Source organism: Lepeophtheirus salmonis, chromosome 4, assembly GCF_016086655.4.
Source record: "Lepeophtheirus salmonis chromosome 4, UVic_Lsal_1.4, whole genome shotgun sequence".
In the NCBI taxonomy this organism is placed as follows: Eukaryota; Metazoa; Arthropoda; class Copepoda; order Siphonostomatoida; family Caligidae; genus Lepeophtheirus; species Lepeophtheirus salmonis.
Genome location: NC_052134.2, coordinates 6,331,212 through 6,349,111, shown reverse-complemented (window position 1 = coordinate 6,349,111; position 17,900 = coordinate 6,331,212). Strand labels below are relative to the sequence as shown.

Sequence of the window (17,900 nt, the reverse complement as noted above, 5' to 3'; positions counted from 1 at the left end):
GTGTTAGGGTGTTTTCTGAAGCCAAATTGGTTTTACAGCTAGTGGGGAGTATAGAAAGTGTAAATGTGCAAGCACTCTTTTTTTTTTTTTTGCTCAAATTCAATTGAATTTTGCACTTTTTTGTTTTTAGAAAATGGTTTTAAATCTTTCATGAAACGAACATGGTATAACTTTTTTATTAATAAAAAAATAAAAATTCAAATGATTTATAGAAAAAAAATTTCAATTTTGTTTTGGAATTGAGAAAAAAAAATTTAATCTTGTTTGTATTTTTAAAGAATATTTTTTAAAATATTTTCGATTTTTGTTTTCATGCGGTGGTTGGACGTTGTTTGCTATTTTTGTGGCTAGCTAGTTGTGTTTGGCGTCAGTTAAAAAAATGACATCGATCAAAAAAGTAATTTTCAACAATCGTAGAAAATTTGTGTGTCATTGGTACGATCTGCGTTGAAGGAGACAATGTTGAGATTGCAAACTTCTTAAACATGGAAAGGTCTTTTTGTGGTTTGAGGAAGTTGCCGCATAAAGCCATTCGTCTGGCAAAAAGACTCTGATTTATGCCATACTGCAAAAAAATGTTGACGTGGCTGTCAGATGTGTTTAAAATTTTATTGGCACCAGTGTTTGTCCACCAAGTTCACTGAGTTTCAACACATAAACGGTTGACCGACACACCAATAGATCATTCTACAACACAAAGTCTGAGCTGATGTCCAGAATCCAGAAGAAATTCTGGAATTTGCCAAGAGAGACTGCCATCAAGACCTACTCCAGTTTCCGGGGTCGAGTCAGGGCCGTTATTGACGCCATAGGCGGTTATATTAAATAATATTTTTTGTTATTCAGCTTTCATTTGGCATTGGTTTTTACAAAAATTCGATGATTAGATTATGAAAAAATCCACACAAAAAAAATAAATAGTGTTGGTTGCTAAATAGAGATGCACCCTTATATGTCCGAAATAAAAACATATTTTAGGAAATATTATTATTTAAAATAATCTACAAAACCAAATCTTTCATCAAAAATCAAATTTAAACCAACTTCATCAAGTTTGAAAAGTGTCCCTTAAAAGTTGACAGATACTATTTTGTTGTACATTTTTTTAATAAATATTGTGTTTAACTTTTTTTTAAACTTCGACACATTCAAAAAGTTATGAGGGGATGAAACAAATCAGAGTATAAAGTGAAAATAAATCTACCCAATGAGAAAGCACTTTTATAGTTTTTGACATAGATGATGCTAGGATGTGATATAGATTAATTCTGACACGTTCTTCGTAAAATAAAAAAAAAGATTTTAATGCGTAGATCTTAAAGTACACTTGAACATAATATAGATTAAATCCCTTGCAAACCAAATAGCCCACAATTCGGGGTTTGACTGTAAAAATATTTTTCAAAACTCTTGAAGATATATGGGGTTAAGGTGAAGTAGTTGAGCAGTTGTAAACAACCTTGAAATAAAAGTAGGGAGTACATTATTAAACATGTTGAGCATTAAACTTAACAAATAGTTGTATATATATATTTTTTATCTAGGATACAAAAAGTATATGTTTAAGTCATATAGAACACCTTCGGCAGACCCCTAACATTTTAGTATAGAAATTATATTATTTAACATATATTTAAAGGATTTTTATATTTTTGTAAGTCATTTCGGTAGAACCCTTCTTCTTTGAATATCGTCTGCATTAAGGGAGAGTAGAATTATCCAAATAAGTTATACCATTATTATGAGTTAGTAGTTTTAAAAAAAAAAGTTGATTCTATGTCAGATTTTTGTGGTGAGAACATTTTTTCCATAAGAAGAACTAAATAACTTTATACTGTTTTTATTATTTTTTTTTAAGTTTCAACATAAAATAATAATATATATATATATTTGATTGTATTGATTATATTCACCCTGCACCAAGGCTGTTATAAATATTGAACATTTTACTCCTTAAAACAGTAATTTATAGTTTTCTCCATGACAATTAGTGATGGAACGATTAAAAAAAAATGGCGATGGGATTTTCGTAAAAATATTTTCAATAATAGTGAAAAAATACAATTTTGCTGTCAAGAGTCTCCACAGGATTTCTATTTTAGGGAGGGGGGTCTTCGTTTTGGGAATGGAATACAAATCAAAATTTAAAAATTGCACATTTATGAAAAAAAAAAAAAAAAATTTACTAAAACATTTCAAATATTAATTTTTTTGAGAAAAAAATCAAATATACCATTTGATGATTAAATTTTTTTCAAAAATCCACAGTTATATACAAAAAAATAAATTTTATGGAAAAAATATTCCAAAATCCATAGTTACCTACAAAAAAATTAAATCTTTTGGAGAAAAATTTCCAAAATCCACATTGGTTTACAAAATATAAGATTTTTTTGAAAAAAATTGGAAAAATCCACTACTGTTCTCAAAAAATAATTTTTTAGAAAAACAGTACATTTCTAATATAAAATTTTTTGAAAAATAAATTCAAATATTAAATTTAAAAAAAAATCAAATATAAATTTTTTGATAATTTTTTATTTATTTCATAACTTAGAAAATACCATTAATAAATAAGAATTGGAATTACAAATTAAATCTTTTTCACAATGATGATTCTAGAAAAAAAACCCGATTCTCCGATTTCGATTAATCGTCCCATCACTAATGCTAATAATACAACTGGCAGGTGATTTGAGGAATATGTCTCTATATCAATAGTACAACAGAAGTTATATCCCTCCATATTGCAATTATTACGGTTGTCAGCATCAAATTTGATAATTAGATTGTTTATCGTGCAAGGATTAAAAGTGCACTGTCATTCCTATGACTGGATCTGGGATGAGTCTGCCTCCCTTATTTTTCGTTACTACATCAATATTGAACCATTAGAAGCTGTAACAGTTTCTTAGTCTCTCTTTTCGGAATCAAATCCTATTTAACGTCAATGTTTTTTATCCACTCACAACCCAAACTGTCAAAAGGGAAAGATAAAAATTGAAGAAAAACACAAAAAATATAGCATCTAGCCTTTTGTAGGTATGTTACAAAAGAGGGAGTGCTCTTATCTCCCCCCCCCACATTAAGAAGAACAGCTGATCTATAAGAAGTTTCGTGACGCATAAAATGACATAAATATGTACATCTTTTCAATCATACATTTTATGACTTTTCTTAAAGACATTACACAAAAATTACCCTAATAATGCTTTAGAGGGTTTAAACTATATTGGCATTGCAAAAATTCAAGAAAAAGTCTAATAGACAGCTTCATTTAATAACTTAAAGCGACTTCCAATGAAGCTTGAATATTTATCTATTCATTAGTGAAAAAAATATATAAATTGATTGACGGAATCCGTTTTTATGAGATTAAGAAGTTTGTTGTCACTAATAAATAATATTACTATTTCTTTATCTTTAAATTGGCTTCGACGTTTGTGGCAAAAAATGACCCTTCTAATTAATAGAAAATATTTTGTTTAAACGTAAGGAAGCTTGAACATTTTTCTATTCATTAATGAAAAAAATATAAAAATTGATTGAGGCATCCGTTTTTATGAGAATTTGAAATTTGTAGGCTCTTATAAATTATGAGAGGAGTATCATATTTGTGTTATGTTCATTCTTTTCCGGTCATTGAACCTTGTACAATTCACATCTTGGAAAGTGTAGGTTTTGTGATTCAAACTACGACAGTTCTAAACGTAAAAGGACATAATTTGAGTGAGATAATAACAACAAACTCTGTGCGTCATATTTAATACGCCAGTCTTAAGAAACCAGTTCTTGGTATGTGCAATTCAAGAAGAAGACGGATTAAATTTTCGACCACAAATTTCCAGCTTTATTAGTGAATAGCCAATGGTTTGTAATAAGTGAGGTATTGATAGGAAGAAACACTCCATACACAACGTAAGATCCCCTTTTCAAATTAATATTTTGACTTTTTTCAGACTTTGTAACATAACTACCTTTTGCATTTTTCTTGATGATAACTATTTATTAACTACATTGAATTTATAATTTTATAAATATATTAATCAATCAATAAGAATCTCGATGAATCAGTATTAAAGTATAAGTCCTATTACTATGTAGTTTTTTTTACTTGTATGAACTCAAATCATAAATGATGTTTTATTTGCCTCATCTCAAATGATAAAGGTTTTTATGTCTAAAATCAAATATATTCGAGCCTATTTTGAGTAAGAAAAAAAAAGTACACATCAAAATAGAACCATTCCTTTCTAATTTATACGTTGAGTTTAAATGCAAATTAGATGCTAAAAAACTGCTTTTTTGGGATTTGGATAGGAAAGAACAAACAGTATGGGATTTTTAGTAATACTTATTAATTTAAAATAATTTTTTTCCTACTAAAAATGTAAATAATTGGTCTTTCATCCACAAAAAATATTTGCTTGTAGCAGTTCTAGTTAGTTTGAAGAGAAAATAGACTCAAACATATAAAAATGATAAAATACTAAGAAAATTCTCAAACCCAACTTCAGATTCATAATCAGCAAGTCAAGTATTCCTTATATAAGACATGTAATAAAAAAACAATTATGATGAAATTAAGGTTGAGTCAACTATCTTAGGGGACACCTGCATTGGTCGTTCATAGTTTCAAAATATTTTCGAGATAAGATAGTTTAATTATAGTACTACAATGTCTACTCATAACCAGGGATATGTTTTTTGGAGAGCGCAAGGAGAAAGTGGGAGCAAGACATATGGTACTACTGAATTAAGAAAAACAAAACGAGTACAGTCACCAACCGTTATTCCTTTTCTAATATGTAAAATAATTTTTTTCATTAAAAAAACCACATCCACTACGTATCACTAATCGATATAATTCAATTTGAATAATATAGGACTACATACAATTTTTGTGAAATCGTTATAAACCAGCAATTGACCACTATATAGGTCAATCATTTTTTTTTTTAATAATAGATTTGTCGAAGAAAAACAAACAAAAAGGTGGTGTTATAATTTCACCTTGAAACTTGTGTCGACAGTTTATTTTACAAAAAATGAAATTAAAATTTATAACCTTAGCTTTCAGGCAAAAATGTATCTCTGCATACAATTTCCTTTTACTTTCTCGCTTGCTGTAAGATTAAAAAATAGCAACATTACTTTTTTTTTTTTTTTTTGTTTCAAAAGAAGCAAAAAAAGTTATGTACATATATAAATCAAGTATTCTTAGGAAAGAGATCGTAGTTTTTTTTTTTCAAGTATGAATTAACTTTTTTATCCTTAAAATAACTTTACTTTTAATATATGTGTGTACATTCATAAGGTGTAAAGAAACTAACTCAATCTCAATTTAAAAAAAATAAAAGAAGCGGAAACCCCTTTATATGTATAATAAGAGATGTATGTATATCTAATTTAAATCAAAGTAATTAACTTTTATATTACTGTAATTCGGAGACTTGTGAACAACAAACACTCTTTCTTAAAAAAATCCTTTCTGATTAAAAGAAAAATATAAATAATAGTACTTTAATAGGAAAAAAAACCAATTTGAGATTACATTTTAATTGTAAAAGACAGTAACATTTTTTTTTTTTTTTGAAAAATAGCGCATGTTGTTAAAATTTTGGCATTTTAAATACTTTTGAATAAAAAATAAAAGTCATTTTATATTTTGGACTAAATTTAGACAAGACAAGTTTTAGGAAATTGAAAAGGAGAGTGGTGTTATAAATTAACAATGTAATACAAAAACTACTGTACCACTTGTTATAATAGAGAAAGCTCCTAAATATTACGGAGTGGGGCCTATAACTTGCTGTAACATTTAATTACAATTTTATTAGCGTTATTTTTAATTACGAGGTTTCATTACGCAACCAAAGGATAGCTGAAACAACAAAAAGAAGTTTTGTTTTATCCCATGTGTTTAATTATGAAAATGTCGGAGCAAACACAAAAGGCATTGGGATCTCCTTTGCATTGATGTCAGTGCTGAACAGATTCCGGAGATTCTGTTGGTATCTCCATCCGGACTGTTACACCATCAAAAAGTTAATTAAACATGGGAATGACATTGATGGTATTTACTGCCAAGAAGAACCAACACTTCTGCTTCAACAATATGGCGGACATCTGGCCTGCCTCCATGTAGCCTTCCTTTAGCCCTGACTTCAACCTCATGGAACTGAAGTTTGACTAGTTTTAGAGACTTCTTATCAAAATTAGTAGTCACTTGGAGCAGCCATCGTAATAGCGTGGTACTCCATGAACACTGCCATCATCGCCAAGAGCTGCCAATCTGTTATCGAACGCATTGAGTCTATTTCTTTTTTTTTTTGTAAAGGAGGACATATTAAAAAAAAATATAGGTGAATATAGATTTTAAACATATCACAAATTGGTTTTGAGCTGTCTTTTCTGAATTCGATAAAAATCACGTTTTTTAATTTAGTTATGCTGTTGCAAGTTTCGTTTACTTTTAAATTTTAAAATGTTTGAAAATTGTCAAAGTATCATGAATGAAATAATATCTACAGTGTTGATTAGACAAATCTAGACAATTTTTAACCCTCTTTTAAACAAAATGTAGAGAAAATAATGAAATCAATATTTACACCGAAAATTATATATTTATTCAATTTGATAACCTTCAGTGACTCAACACGAGGTCAAAAATATTTATAGACATTTACCACATCCCTGGGACAGATAGTATCCCAGTTTGACTGTCATTGCTCCGAATGATACGCAGAGCCAAGATTAAAAATGAAAAATTTGTTTTGAAAGCAATTGCTTTTCTACTTTGGATACTCATTTATCAGTCTGATTATATATTTCAAGATCTAGCTCATCTCATCGGAAAACTACTTTTTTCCTCAATTAACTTTATTTCTTAAATAATATTCTAACATTTATGACCCTCTTGACTTATATATTTTTATGTAAAGTTGTGGTGTTTGTAGGACTTTTAAGTTCAAATTGATGGCATTGGAGACAGCTGAATGGCTCTTATTGAATTTTTCTTTCTTATGATACTGATAAGACTCCAGTATTTGACATAATTAATGGTTTTAGGCTAGCAACAAAGATATGGGCCATTTAAGTGTTAAATCTTGGTTTGATGACGTTCCTAATATCTGTTTATCTTTTGCATCGACTGTAGACATAATTAACTGTGCTCTTGACGTAACCAAGGAAGTCATTATTTCATATTTTTTTATTTTTATGCTAATTATATATTTGATATGAAAAAACAAATATGTTATGGACCCCTAATCACACAATTAAAAAAAATCTTGCTTCATACTCTAGATTAAGTTTTGTATAATATTTAAAATTGTCTGGATCTATCCAATTTTTTTAACCGTATAATTTTGTATAAATTATACTGAAAATCACTATTATTTTAATAAAGTTGATCAATAATTGCTAATCTCTCAACTTGCCTTTGGATGGAAGTAATTTAGGATAAAAAAATTACCAAAGTTATAAATCATATAACAGGTACTAGTAACAATGTTATGAAATTTATGCCAAAAATGGCATATTATTTTGAACTTTAAAAAAAAAAAGCAGGTCTCTATATCACTTAAACATGCTGAGTAATATTCTAAAAAGACCATTTTGTGTCAACTGATATAAAAAAAACAAAGCCGTTATTATCATGTTAAGTACTAAATACTACATATAACTAAATATCGAATCAAATCAAGTATAAACCAATGGTTAAATAATAATATTTCTACAGGAATATTCAATTTAGTTTGATACCAAAAGTATGTTGTATATTTTTTTTAGAATGATCGACAAAATGATAAAATAAGCAACCTCTAATTTAGAGTGATACAAAATGTACAAACATTAATAAATATCTAAAATATCACTATTACAAAATTGACGGTTAAAACACAGAAAAAATGCTGGAATCACAAATATAAAACAAAAAATACATTCTTTCTTACTTTTCAAAAGTTAAGTTGCTGTTTTTTTTCTTCCTCATATGGAATTCCAAGAAAATTGACTAGAAATTTTTTTAGAAAAGAATTCAAAACTGAAAGTTATTTTATCTTTCAAAGTTACACAAACAAAACTATTTGAAAATTATAGGGTTTTTTTTAAAGAAAGTCTTACTATTAATTAATAAAAAATATTATGGGCTATGACTTTTAGTTGGTGATTTAGTTGGAATAGAACTTTGTCAAGTGTGGTGTTGATGTTTGGTATCTTGGAGCCTAAACAAGTAACCCTTTTTTTTATTAAAGTAAAGGAAAATGGGGAAGTTAAATCAAAAACAAAAAAATAAGATCAACAAATAGTATTATTGTGTATCAAAGTTATCTTTTACTCTCTAGCATCTAGTTTTATTACATCTTTATCAAATCCGAATATGTGTTGAAAAAAATGTTATTCCGCACTGTCATTCTTATTGACAGGTTGTAAGCAAAAAATGTGGTGTGTAAACTTCAAAAAAATCTTAATTAAAAATCAAGAAAAGTAGAAAATTCCAGTATAATTTTTTACTTCTTTTATACAGAGTTGATCTTATTTATTGCTATATATAATTTAGTACCTTCAAATTTTGAAGAGTAAAATTTAAACAAGATGCATGGTGGTGAAATTTATTTTACAAAATCATCTGTACATATTTCTTGCTTTTATAAAATATGTGAGCCCTCAGCTCTAATAATTGCCTCAATACGATGCCTAAATCCCTTGTAGACATTGTCTATGTAATCAGACTCGAGCTTCATCTACTTCTTCTTGATGAAAACCTCTAAAGACTGGGAAATCTTTTGAGGAGTAGTACACACCCACTCCTCGAAACACCAAGTAGTCCAAGGGTTCTTGTCTGGAGAGGAGGGCGACCACATGTTGAGGTCCCAAAAGACCGGAAAGTTGTATCTTAGTAAGGCGTCGTGATGACACGGAACTCCTTCTTGAGTGAAATCAAAGTTGTCCCCGATTTTTTATCTGTCCCAAGCTAGTACTTTCTTGTGGTCTAGAAGTTCGATCTAAGCATCTGCATTGAGCCGCATCTTTCTCTCCACAAAAATGGGAGAGCCTACTTCATGTAGATTTTTTGTCTCACTGAATCTAAAACATTTTCTGGATGTTTAGTTGTGATGTAGTGGCTATTCCTATTATTCAGTGACATCAAGATGGTGATAAATTTTTCATCAGCAAAGAGTAAAACTTGCCTGTTTTTTTTTTTTTTGCCTGGACAAAATTTAGAATGTTTTTTGCTCCTTCCAAATGTCTCAGCTTGCTCTGTTCAGAGATAAGATGTCTAGTCCTCCTTCGTGGTTTTGCACCAATGTCATTCCGGATTGAAAATAATAAACCACTAGATAAGATCAACTCTGTACATTGTATATACTCGTACATCTCTATATTTCAAAGACAAGGATTCAACTTTATGCGTTTTATTCCAATTTGTGGGATGAGTTAAGATACCCAAAAAGTTTCTCTATATCTTGGAACCTATATTTGATTTACAAGACTTATATTGACACGATATAGTCTTTTAAATAAAGTTTTCAGTTTTTTTTTTTAAATTGTGGTTATTAACTTTGGCACTTGTAAGTACTATTTTCAGTGCTTACAAAGTGTAAGTGGATAGTTTGTTGATATAAATTGGTGATAATTCGTCAAAAAATACAATTAAACTTCTTTTTGAGAAAAATCATTTAAACTTGTTTTTGTGTTGACGGACAATAATAGATTTAAGTTATATTGGGTTGCTTCTAAGCCAAGCTATGCTAAATATAAAAAAAAAAAAAAAAAAAAAAAACTACTACCAAGCTATTGTCATTAAGTAATTAATTTAATCTTCAATTTTATATTTTCTCATATTTCAAGTCAAGGTCGGGTTGTTGAATTTCAAATTGTTAAAATCCATGAAAAGTATTTAAAAGTTAGATTAAAATTGTTCTATTTATCTATTAATTTGATTTAATGTAATTATACCTTGGGTTTTCTTTACCCACAATAAGTTTTCCATATAAGTGTATAGTCTTTTTTTATTTTGAAAGCTATTTGATAAAGTTACATCAAATTTTTTTGAATTTTTTCAGTTTTATTGAATAAAATTATCAACTATCAAGAACCACGATGGATTCGTCTTCAATTATAATGCAATTTTTGACGTCAGTGAAAATGTTATATTGGAGTACTACTAATAAAAAATAATTAGTAAAATATATTGTGAAATATAATTTTAGAGATAGGAATCCCCATGGTACAGACAATGGAAGCTGCTATTATAATATATGTTCAAATGTTACGTAGTTTAACAATATGGATTTGAAAATATATACTTCCTTTATTAATACAATATTATTCATTTCCTAGGAACTTTGAAAATTTATAACCTATCCTTAATTGATTTTTGCCTTTGAACATATTGTAATCAAATCAATACTACTGCTGAATTAAAGAAGCTAAATTAGGACCAAACGTTATCCAATTGATTCACAAAGGTTAATATATTGTGTCACCTGGGTATAAACTCCCAAATCGGAGTCCAACTGACGGTACTAATACTCAAAAGCTGAAATTCAGTAGTGTATTTAACTATAGAGTTACAATTTTCATAACAATAAATGGCAGTTTTATTAAAAATGTATTCGCTGAACCTTATGGAATAAGTCTCCAAACGGCCATTGCTTCAATGTGGCCTGCCCAAAAAAACAACAACAATGGTTGCTAATATTATGTTCTTGTTTGATAAGGAACTTGTGTTTACTTCCTTAGTGTTATTGTTGCTTGCAGCTAATTTAGTTTAATGTCATGATAGCTAAACCGCTCTTATTTTAAAAATTCTTCAAATTGGTCAGGGTCAACATTTTAATTTTTATTATTTTTTTTGCACATGCTAAAAATGCTTACGATTTACAATTATTTCTATAGATACTATATTTCCTTCTCTAAGAACCATCAATTATTCAACTCAAGCACATTGGTTTAAGGAACATGATTTCTCCCGGGCACGTTGTCCTCTGGTTTACTTCACTTTATTCTTTTTTAAATGTTTTAATGTTTCGATGGGGAGTTGCACTGATTTAGTATAAGTAGGCATTATAGTATTACAATTACTCCATCACACCTAAGAGTCCTCATTGAAATCCATATATATACAGTGTATATTTCCTTCTCTAGGAACTCCTTGGGCGTGAATCTACGCAGATTGAGTTTAAGAGAATAATTTCGCCCGACCTTCGTTGTTCCATGATCTATTCTTTTTTGGAAAACAACGTATGGTCAAGACTAATTTTAGAGAGACACTCTGCTAGTCAAGTAAGCATTGCTGCCTACTGTCGGATTATATCTACTGAAACATTCCCTCTCCATGTTTTAAAGGAATTTCATTCTAAAATTCACCAGAATGTCCTTGAAGAAGATAATTTGAATTTTTTTTTCTCTGACGAGGCTTCAAAAATAAAGGCTTCATCTTTAAACCCTTAATGGAGGGCTCACCAAACTTATTTTTACTGCAGGCCTGATAAATGAAAGAATGACGAGCACGGCCGCATAATCATTTTGTTTTGTAACTTGTAACAGTGACAAATTCATTTTTAGCAAACTTCCTCATGAAGAAGTTAATTTGAGTTTCTAAACTACATTTCATGGACTCGTAATACTCAGAGTGTACATTCCAGAAAACTTTTGGAGGATGTTTTGCTTCATTTTGACGATGAAGATTATACTCTTTCAAAACTGCAACACTTTTGCTACATATATCGCAAGTAGCTTTTGGGTCCTTTATTTCTACTAAGAAATACTTCACTCCACACTTTTAATTGAAAACATGGTGATCAACTCTCCTTTTTAATAGCTATAATGAAGAGTGAAAAAACTGGAAAGATACATAATTTCCAAACAGATACGGAGAAAATGAATGAAACTCCTGCTGGTACTACATATGTACTGAATATATATTTCTTTAAATGCATAGAACAGGAAAAAGGTACTCTACATATAGTTATTTAAAAGATAATAAGTATAAAATACAGCTCAATAATGGTCTGCAAAAGTAGAATGAAGGATATATATTACATAATAAATTAAAAGAAATAAAGTATATAAATTATGTTTGAATTTGTTTGCAGTAGGCTTTTATTTGCTCTTTAGTTTTAGATTCATTTATTGAAGGAACTCACTTCAATCATGTATTGCTATCAGAAAAAATCTTCCCATGAAGAGTCTCCCTACTATGTATAAGATGTAAAACTAACTAGTCTCCAATGATTATATAAAATAATTGAAACAATATATAGACAATTAGTAATTTCAATTTATTTATTAAGTGTTTTGTTATTAACTTGTATATTTTGTTCATGACTATTTACTGTTTCTATTAGTAAACACATTATACAGTCACATCATGTATCGCAAGGTTATGGTATAAGAGCACATTTAAGGTCCATTATCTATGTAAAAATTCTTTATATATAGCTTGTAAGAGGATTTTCGTGTACACGACTTATCAAATTCCATGGGAAATCTTAGTACCGAAAACGAAGATCGGAAGGAATTGGACTCTTAATAATATAAATGATAATTTGAACTGCATAGAAACTACTCACCTTGCAATAGCGATGCTAAAAAAAGTGCTTCAGCTCTCCGATTTCATCTACGTAGGGATGCAAATGTGTTCTTGAAAGATGGTACCGGCAAATTTGCGAATAATTAGAGCAAAAGTGATGCCTTTAGGCATATTGATGCGTAATTTTATCTCTTCTGAGTACCATTCTCATTACTCGAACCTCCCATCCGAAAAAGGGATGCCAAACTCGGATTTTGAAATATCAGTATGAATATCTAAATATATAAGGAATTCCCGGATGATAGGAGAGCAAGAGTTTCTTAAATTTGACATTCATTTTAAGACAATCTGACTCTGAGATGATAATCTGATGGATGACTTACAAGGGGCATGAAAGTCCCCTTATTGAGATAATGTTGTTAATTCCTTTGAAGAAGGGCGAAAGTTCTACTGTAGGTCTTTTTAATATATATATATATATATATCCTATATAGTATTAAAATAATTTATGTGTTTCTCTTTTTGATGTACATTCCGCTTAGAGAAAACCATAAAAAACATTTATTTAAAAAACGAAGACATGTACATACTTTAAACATAAAATAGAAGTTGTTCAGAATTATAAGTTACGTATGTAAAATGTTGTTTAATTCTGATCAAACAAGATTCCTGGTCTTTGGAGAGCAAGTTTGATTTTTCGCTAATAAGTTGATTTTTTTAAAACAAGATTGATTATTTATTCGAAAATGTACCAAAAAAAATTTTAAATCCAGAAAATAAGTTATTTTACAAACAGAAAAAGGGAGAACGTACATTAAAAGGGAATTAGGATGAGGATGAGCGAGTCAATCTTAGTATGTATCTTCAAACTTCATTTTGTCTGAAGAAGAAACATAGCAAGTTGGATATGCCAATGAATATAAATAAATCACAGGTCAAACCTTTGAAAAAATTGCATTATATTTTGCAAAATCAGTATTTTCACATGGTCAGTTATATATTACATTTTGAAGAGTGTCAAAAGAAGGTGAAAGTTTGGTTATATTTAAGGGGTGGCCCATCTAGCGGTTGCATTTTGAACTACCACTTTTTTGACGTGTGACAGCTGTAGTGACATTCTCATTGTGTCTAATATTTTGTAAAAGGTCTCCGGTTTACGAAATGGTTCAGTTTACACTCGAAGAAAATTGGGAAATACTGAAGACTTCCAAAATGGAGAGTCTTCAATGGAAACTGCAAGAAAATTACGTCGGTCGAAATAAAGCGCCTTCCAGGCAGTTTGTGGATAAATTTGTGAAGCGTGTGCGCTAAACTGGTTCGTTAATGGATAAAACAACGCATTCCCGTGTTCGTCCAGTGCGCTCCATCGAAAAAATTGCTACTGTTGCCGAAAGCGAAAAAACGAGCAAGGAGCTGCCGTTACGGTCAATGGTGGGCGCTATCGGGCCATATTGGAAGATTTTTTGTTTCCCCAAATAGAAAAGGAAGGCATCGACGACATTTGGTTCCAACAGGATGGCGCTACGTCCCACACAGCCAACGTTACAGTGGATCTTTTGCGCACTGTCTTCGACAATTGCATCAAAGCCGAAACGGCAATGTCAACTGGCCACCTCGTAGCTGCGATTTGACTCCGTTGGACTATTTTTTGTGGGGAGCTGTCAAGGATAAATGTTACGCCAACCATCCAGAGACGATTGACGATTTGAAACACGAAATTGGAGTCGCTATTGCAGCTATTGAAGCTCACACAATCGAAAATGTATTGAAAAGTTTGGTCGACAGAATGGGCTACTGTAAGGCCAGCGACGGCTACTATATGAATAAAGTGGTAATCCATTATTAACCGGAATGTTGAGGCTTTCAAATAAAAAAAATTATTGAAAAATATCCATCCGTCTTTTTTTTATAGCCATATCAAAAAAAAAAAAAGTTTCGTGGGCCACACTTTACATCAAATGAACAGAAACAACAAAAAAAGGATATTTTACAATAGAAATTTACCTATTATATAATTCTAGTTTATAATTTTCCCATAAACAAGCTAAATATAAATAAAATCTTTTAAATTTTTCATTGGCAATCTTTAAGATAGCGTGTTCGTGCTAGTATATTATATGGCATTTCCTAAATAAATGAATGCCGTCATAAAAAAGCGATATTTTCTTAAAAAATATGAAAAATACTGACCATACTATTTCCTCAGGCTAACAGTTGCGTTTCGCTACTTGGTTTAAAGCTTTAATGTAAATAAAAGAAAAATTAATTGAAATACCAACAATAAATGTAAATTAAAATAACATATACATAATATATATTTTTTCTCTCTGTCCACCCTTTATTCCCTCTCAACCTCCTTCCATTCATTCTCCCGATCCCTGCAGGGGTCCCTCATATGTAAATGATTCAAAAACACGGATCAACTGCTCCATATATTTCCGGAAACCTCCTGGGTTCCCTTTTCCCTACACCGGATCGTGTAGAGGATTAAGAGGACGCTCACAACCAAACTTTCAATTTGTCTGCAGTTTGAGTTCCGGCCCCATGTCGTGTGAGAACTCGAGGATTTTTCCAACGACAAATAGTATTCCTAATATCACCCTTCTTTAGGGATTCCAAAACAATGGTTGACGGAATAAATGTACCATATGGCAGGGGATGATTTACTTTAGTCTTTAATAATACACTCCTGAAAGTTAGAAACTCTTTCGCACTAAGGGTGAAAACCCTGCTTCATTGCTGCCCACTGAGGTCAATCTGGTCGATTCATATATCTCTTTGGCATCGATGAAACGTGTATTATAATTTACTTTTATGGTCATTATTGATTTTTTTTAGTAGATAAGAACAATCTTTTCCAATGCCCACAATTTTGAAGAAAATAGATGAAAATATTAACTTTTTTATAGTGCCATAACTTAAAAGAAATACTATTTTAAAATAGTGTTCATAAAGAAAAAAAGAAGTAAAAAAAGCTCAAGCAATTTATTTAAGCTGCTTACTTTCTGATTTTTTTTGGTGTAGGACTGATTCAGGCTTTTTCTACTTATTGTAAATATTTTTATAATTTAATGGCGGTGTCATGAAGTACTAGTTCTAATGCTAATTTAGTACAGTACCATTAAAAAGGTATAAGTATCCCTAAATCACAATATGTAATAGGGTAAAGTTTCTACTAGTTGGACTTTATATAGTAGAATAACTACCTATTTGCAAAGTTGCAAAAAGTTTATATACTAGAAGTACAAGTCAAGACCAATTTCTTGAATATTTTTATTGAGTCCTGTTTGTGTCCTCAAACTTCTTTTGAGCTACTTTCAAGTCCATAACTATAATACAAGATCGATAGCTTAAATAATTTTTTTGTGGCTAGTATAAGCTACCTTTGGAGTTCAAGTTGTGAATCTGAGTTATCGATTCCTTGTCAAGTTGCAAGCCTTGATTTGTGAGATGAAGTGGGATCACAACTCTTCAAAATATGGACCTATGTCCGAGTTACTACCTCTCCCTATTAGTGTTACATTAGCTACAGCTCTTTGAGGATAGTGAATACATTCAATCCTAAGATATGAGTCATTTTCTTAATCTAATACATCGGAGTATTTTTCATACTCATTAATTTTCTTTTAAAACCCTTTTTACAGCATAAAAATATATATTATTGAAGATATATTTTTTTGTGGGTAGTTTAAGAGTTAAATGGAGTTAATTTAGTATTAGTGCTTGAAATGAAATTTCTATTATTGGGACAACTTGAAACCAAAAAAAAAAAAAATATATATATATCGACATCTAATTTTATATTACGAATAATATTCTATAAACGAAAGTATTAAATTTTGACGATAAGAATAATTCACGTCTCAATATCACTTCTACAAGTTGACTTATTTGCCAAAAAGTGAATTTTGCATATTTTAGCCCCTCTTTTCCTTCCTAATGCTGTACCAAACAATACTATACATTATTCGGATAAATCCTTCTGAAGCTCCATCAAAATAGTTAAACTTTATCGTCACAATGATGAAAGTATGACAAATTGATACATTTTATTTAAAGGCTATATTTCGGGATCAATAAAGTCTCATAAATCTAACAAAGGTTCTAAACTATAGTAATTATTCTGGGGTACCTCATCTCATCATATAAGATGGAATACAAGGCATATGATTGAAATTTATCTTGAGTGGTATCTTGGGAATCAAATTTTAAATTTCAGGATCCCGTTACAAAATAACAAAAAGAACGAATACATTCTGAATTATAATTTTCTTCATGTTATCATTATGATAACATAATAGTGCTCATTATTAGTTCTCGGTTTAGTTTTTTAGACCCTGTAGATCCCAATTCTTTGAATTCCATAACCCACCCACACACATAATAAGAACAACTTAAATATTATATGATGTAACACCTAATTTTTAGTCGAGCTGGGGATTGTATAATCTTGAAGTTCAAAACCAGACCTGCAAGCAAAACTTTAACTCCGTGTACATACATAATTATTATAATAAAAATGCAGGATCTTCAGAAAATTTCTCGTAGAGCTAAAACTACGAGAAATCCAGGAAAAACAAGATCCCATGAGATACACTCTAGAAGATATTTATGATAAAAAAGTATTCTCTTATTATTGATTTTTTTTTAATTCAGCACATATATTAAAAAAGTTGAAAACAAAATGCTCAAAAAATGACTCGATACACAAACACACAGAACTAATTGTACATATATAATCTAACAATATATCAATATATTTTTCACAATATACATTTATTCACATAGATTTAAATAATATAAAATACCCAGACAATTTGGTGAATATTTGTGAGGAGAGCAGATTAGTTGTCAAGACGTTTCATCAGAACAGCTGCAAGCAGTTATGAGATAGAGGAAATAAACACAAACCCTACTCCGTATCTAACAAGATATAGGCTAGAATTACAACGATTTCGAGTACAACAGGGCCTCACAATGGATAATTTATCTACAATAGCCTATATTTAAGATATGTGTGTCTCTTTTCAAATAGTTTGCTAGGAAATTACCACAAAAGGACAGAAATAGCCGAAGAAATAATTCAAAACAGGTTTTGATGGTCTCAAATTCCTTATAATGGTAGTTTCAACTAGAATCAGTTATATAACTTTACTATTTCATATATACAATAGAATATGAACTACAAACTGGGATGCATCACACTCACTATAATAATTTTCCAAGATTGGTTTACACAAAGTACCTACGTTCCATTTACTCAAATCTCTTTCGCAAAAATTAACAAATAAGACTCCAATCAGAATCTACTGTCTTAATCAGAGACAGAAAGTATAAACAGACCCAAAAATAACTAAAA

General features: G+C 30.0%; 1 protein-coding gene across 2 annotated transcripts in view; it reads right to left on the bottom strand.

The window, feature by feature from the left end:
• The window catches only part of LOC121116458 (uncharacterized), a 423,817-nt gene that overhangs the window by 80,516 nt on the left and 325,401 nt on the right, over window positions 1–17,900 (bottom strand). The window lies entirely within an intron of this gene.